A 6,000-nucleotide genomic window follows, 5' to 3' on the forward strand; every position below is an offset into this window, starting at 1 on the left:
AGCCGCATGCGCTGAGTGCATGAAGTATCCAACATTCCACACTCTGTTTGAACGGTTGAAAAAGTGCATCATCTGGGTAGCCTACTGCATTTTCAGTGTTAACATACTACTTGCACTACTTACACTATACTTACATATAATAGTGCAGAAGTGTGCAGTTTGGGATGCACCTACAGTTTAAACAAAATGACAGCTCAAATAATACATGAGTTTTAACAGAAGAATTAATGTAAAGTACTTTTCTAAAATTATAAGCTTCTTATTTATGCCTTTAAACCCTCCAAAAATTGACCACATTTACTTGTAAGTGCCTCGCCTTCTTTTGTTTCTCTTTTTCAGCAGGAATGGGCGCTTATAATAGGCACATGTGCATGAAATTTACAAACAAATAATTGAGAAGATACTATATTTTGAACAATTTATTCCACTGGTCAGTTTTGTCCATTACCAATTTAAAAAAAAACGTTTTGATTGTTTCCTCCTAGTGTTGCAGTGGCATAACTTGGATCTTATGGCTCCCTGTTTTCGCCTTCCGGGGGGAGGTTGTGGGGGTTGTCATCGCCCATGACCACTGTAGTTTTAAATGTACATTTTTGGGCGGCTGTTGTGGGCCCCCCTTTTACCCCTGGCACTGCCTGTTGTTACACCACTGTAGTGTTGTGGTTTTTTTTACCAGAAAATAGAAATCTGTTCTCAGATTCAATAAAAAATATGACCAAAATTGTTCCGCTTTTAAATTAATTCCTCTTCCCCATCTGATAGGCTAAATCATTGCCTATTAAGAATGAGTTCTGCATTTATAAGATTAACCGTCATATTGCAAGCTGACAATACAGAAATTGTCTCTGATGTGTGTGAAATGGTTAAGCAGCCATATTGTGAGTGTTTTACGTGTAGGAAAACTGAGGATCTCTCCATAAATAGTCTGCGCTCATGTCTGTCCTCTCAAAGATGTACTTATAAACACTCGTCCTTGGGTAGAGGAGGATAAGGATTGTTTTTCTTATTACAATCTATTTTTTTCCCATGGAATGTTTATATCTAGGTAGACAGTGTGACTAGAGGTGCTGCTCTGGATGTCAAGAAGGATGATCTTCTGTTACACATGCGTAATATATCTGTATGAAAATGAAGACCAGAACAAGTTTCCAGAAGATTCTAACCTTTAGCCTATCGCACAGTGAGCTGAGCTGACGCAAATTATTTTTGCACATGCCTATAATTGTTAGAGTTTCTTTGTTCGGAGTTAGTTCTCTCATCAAAGTCACTGGAATAACAGATTGTTTTCTTGTCTTTTAATACTGGACTTGTGAAAAATACTAGATCTTCAGTTTACTCTTTAGATTGGGTTTATCAGTTTATAGCACTCTCACTATTTAAGTATGTGTGATGTCCAAGATGTGATTGAGCAATTGCTGCCTTTCGCGAAATCACCAGAGGTTAAAAAATTGAAGTTCATTCCACAGCTACGGCCAAATCAACGTAATTCCATGCCTCCATTTCAGATTTCAGAAACTGAATACAGGAGGTTCAAGGAAAGGGTTGCTCTTTTTTGGAACATTGTACGTTTTATCAGACAACAGCCGGGTGAGAACCCTCAAAACTGTGTGCAGCACGTTCGCAAAGCTTATGAGACTTATTGTAGTGCCAACAACATGGCAGAAATCTACGATTCATGTCCACTGGTAGACTATGTTCTCACTGGACTGAATGAGAAATACCAAGAACTCTTCGGGTCACGTGCCATCTATATTGATTGCTAGGGTTAAACTGCCCAAGTGGTGCACTTGTGTTTGGAGCCTCAAATGGCTTGAGGCTCTAGAGACACAGAAAGAAGAAGAGATGCCTGCTTCAGATAAATCCTTCTGTCGTTTGTGTGGAAAATCTGGACATAGTGCTTAGAACTGCTATTAAGGATCTGTCAAATGTTCTTGTTGTGGGAAAATAGCTCATATATTTTACAACGATTTTTAGACAAAAAAAAGATTGTACAATGTAATTAATGAATAGATATGCTTTGTGTTACTTAAAATGTATATAATGTTACCTATAACAGATTTTGATTTCTCAAGATAATCTTGCTCTTTATGCACTCTCTTTTTGGCTCAGAAATACATTTTACCCCTAAGTGAACCAAGGTCCATGCATGAAGCCAGACTACAACACTTCCAGAAGAAAGAATCTTGTTAGAAAGCAGAGATAATTGTTGAAAACGAAGCTGTGGATCATTGTTCCACCTACTAAATTGCTTATGTACCCTGTCAGTATGCTTGATGGGAGATGTCATTTTACAACTGATTACATGCTAGTGCCCAATCCTCCTTCCATTTTGAAAGGCATTCACAACTTTGGACATTTCTAATGTATTTTGGACTGGCCCAATCGCTCGTTTGCAGTCACCTGTAAATGGCTTCAATGGACATGGACACAGTTGCTACATCAATTTTTGCAATTAGCTTAAAAAGAAGTATCTTTATTTTTTTTTATTTTTTTCATTGGACTCTGGCTAATGTTATTGACTGCATATAATGAGAAAAGTGGATCCATTGTTTTACAAAATATGGATGAATTTATGATTTCCAGCCTAACATAGAAGGAACAGACTCTGCAGATTTTACATTCAGAGAACTCTCCAAAACTATTTTAAAGTGCATTTGAAAAGTCAGAAGTTTTAATTTTCTGAGGTGACATTTTTGGGACAATTTCTTGGCATCTCTCATTGATACCTTGCTCCTCAGTATATCAAAGCAATTGTTGCACTGTTAAAACATAATGCAGTGCTGTTAGTGGTCTAAGGCAAGTAATGGGACAGCTGATTTGAATTACATTTTGGAGTCTACTAGATTTTCCAAACCTTGTACCGAAGCACTGAAGGGAGGTAAACAATGGACAGAACTGAGCATGGACGGTGATGAATATTCTCATTTGTTGTCAGAAATGAAAACATGGGATATCAAGCTGCAGGTAGGATGCCAAATAGAATGCTACTGCGTTTCTCTATTCCCATTTCTTTGACAATGCAGCATCCTTTAATTTATAAATGTCTTTTGCTTTTGAATTTGCACCTGCTTGAAAATATTGAGGATTTATCACCACTTTTCCCATCAAAAGCAGGTGATTGCACTGATTGACTATGTTTTTTTCCACAAGAGTGAACTGTTACTGGACATATCTGTCACGATTCCCTTGTTGTCTGCCCTGGGTTTCACATGTCTTTGTCTAAAACTACACTTCCCATGATCCCCGGCCCTCAACCCTACAGCCCTGTGTCATTGTGTTCACCTGATTGTTGTTTGTCATCATCATGTGTCCAGTGTATATAAACCCTGTTTGTTCTCCATTCCCTTGTCGATCGTTGATGTTTGTGCATGTTATGGTAATCTCTGTGTTTAAATCCTGCCCGTATTCGCTGTCGATGGTTTTTCATGTTTATGTTGTGTTTTCCCCTTGTGGTTGTTTTGTTTGTTCCTGGTGTTGTTTTATTTTAGTTATCCTGTTCACCCTTTTGTTTATCTCATTAAAGAACTGCACATAGATCCTCACTCCTTGTCTGCCTCCTTCTGCCAAACCGTTACAATACCACATACACCTATTTTAAATTTTGTGTTGGAACCATCAGACAACCTTGCTGCATGGAAGGCCGCTTGCTTACCTGTGTCTTTTAGAAATATCACTTCTCACTGGAGGGGAGTGAGGTTACTATGAATGTAATTTTGTGGATAAGCATGGACAATAGACTATACTGTGAGCACAATTGGACTGTGCTGTTGACCTTTGATCAGCTGAAACATAACTTATGTCTTTGTATCATAGTCTGGCTCATGCAACTCCTTGGAAATTATATACAATGATTTTAAAACATGGTCGTGGTGGCTAATGATGAAGATAGTGGTTTTGTTTTGTTTTGTTGTTTGATCATTGATTTATTTGAACAATGAGAAGAGGCTTCCTTATAAAAATTGCACTGCAGACACCACAGCAAAAACCTTCACTTAAAGGGCACCTATTATGGCATTTAAAATGTTCCTAATATTGTTTTGGGAGTCCCCAACAACAGTTTTACATGCATGCAATCACAAAAAACACTTTTGTTGTCTTATAATATGCATTTATGTTTACCTGATTTGCTCACCGACTCCCAAATGATTTGTTCAACGACTCATTTTTCCAAACCCCTCCTTTGCGTGACGCTAATCTGCGGTGATTGGTCAGATGACCCAGTCAGTTGTGATTGGTATACTCTGTGCAGAGATTGTCGGAAAAGGAACGCCCATCACCGATTTGTAGTAAAAAAAATCAAAATCAGAGAAGGAATTTGAGTTGATTTATGTTAGCGATCATAGCCCAAAGTTCGGTGGTAAACAACCAATCAGTTATTGTTTGCGTTAGCCCAACGCATAAACATATTGATAAAGCACTGCATTACTACAAGTTATTGCTCTTTTATTTATGACAACTCCAATAACATCGACAAACATTTCACATATTTCAAAAAAATTGACATTGGAGACCTAGAAGCTGCGCTGAGCGTAACGTACACAACACACACAAATACTTATTAAGCATGCTAAAAAACACATAAAAGCAACAATTATTAATAATACTTACAGATTGTGATTCGGAGGAGGAAGCTGATCCAAATAAACTTGGTACTGAACCTTCCTTCAGTATCAACCGGCTCGCGAATCCACACTTGAAAGCATTCATGTTCGTAAAGCAATAGTCATTAAAATGACACGAACACAGCACAAGGTTCGGGCTATACTTGTGTGGTATAGTTGTAAATATAAACTCTAGACACTGATTCTTCACATGCTCGTCCCTGGGCAGTGAAAAAAAGGTCGCTTTTGATATGCACTTCAGAACACAGCGTCTTGTTGTCGACATGATGTTTTCAAGTTTTCCCTGGTGTCTCGTGCGCAGCAATGAGTGGGCGTGCCAATTTGATAATTTTTCGTCTTGACGTCACAACGAAAAGGAAAATGACTCATTGGAAAAACGATTCATTACATTGACTCAAGAGTCGACTCCTACTTTTGAGAGACAATAACTTTTTTTACGGTGAACTTTCATATATAAAGCTTTGCAGGATGTTTTTGTTCACTTAAATCTATGTTACACACTACATGAAAGGTAATTTTAAAAATTCCACAATAGGTGCCCTTTAAGTAGTGATTACAAACAACCTATTTGCAAAATGTTTGCAATTAATGCTGGACTATAACACATTTTACTTGTAATGAAAGGTGCTATGAAATTGCTTGGTGTTAGGCAACATTTCCAGGTTTCCTGTAGACCACAGTTCAGCTACTGAATGTGTTAACTACTCATTAAAAGCTCATTTAAAAGAGAGAGAGAGTGCTTTGTTGGGGTGGGGATGGCACACTGCATTGATTATTATTAAGTGAGCTAGACCTAATAAAACTGTTTTTGAACAAGAGTTGCAGATTCCTCTGCTGTTAGATTGTCATATATAGAATGTAGGCCCCACTAGCCCCTTCAACAATGTGCTACCCCCCTTGCACCTCTTTTTTATTATATTTTTGAAAAAAAATTCTGTTTCTAAGCTATCAAGTAATCAGAAATAGATTAAGCCTGAATTGTCAATGCCAAACTTCAAATGTCATCCATATCTTTGTTATATAATTTAGTAGTTTACATTATATTACAACTTTGTTAACTTTGAATCTTAGGCTGGGTAGTATCTTTCTTAGTACTCAAGGCCAATCTCTGAATTGTGTCACAGTGTTATACAGTCTGTCTCCATTTTAGACAGACAGTTTTTTTGGCTATTGGTTGGTACGCATTTGTACCGTGCTTCATCTGATTCTGAACTCTAGCGACACATCTGAATGCACCTGTATGGCTCTGTAGATGGATACGGCTCAATGTACAGAGCAGCGCGAGCACAAAGCAGGTGCGTTTTTACTTGCAGACTGGTCTCGAGCTTTTAAATGCACACCTCTGATCACAACAGCGCTGCGAGAACCAGTGAGAAGC

The sequence above is a fragment of the Xyrauchen texanus genome, chromosome 42 (genome assembly GCF_025860055.1).
Source record: "Xyrauchen texanus isolate HMW12.3.18 chromosome 42, RBS_HiC_50CHRs, whole genome shotgun sequence".
Classification (NCBI taxonomy): Eukaryota; Metazoa; Chordata; class Actinopteri; order Cypriniformes; family Catostomidae; genus Xyrauchen; species Xyrauchen texanus.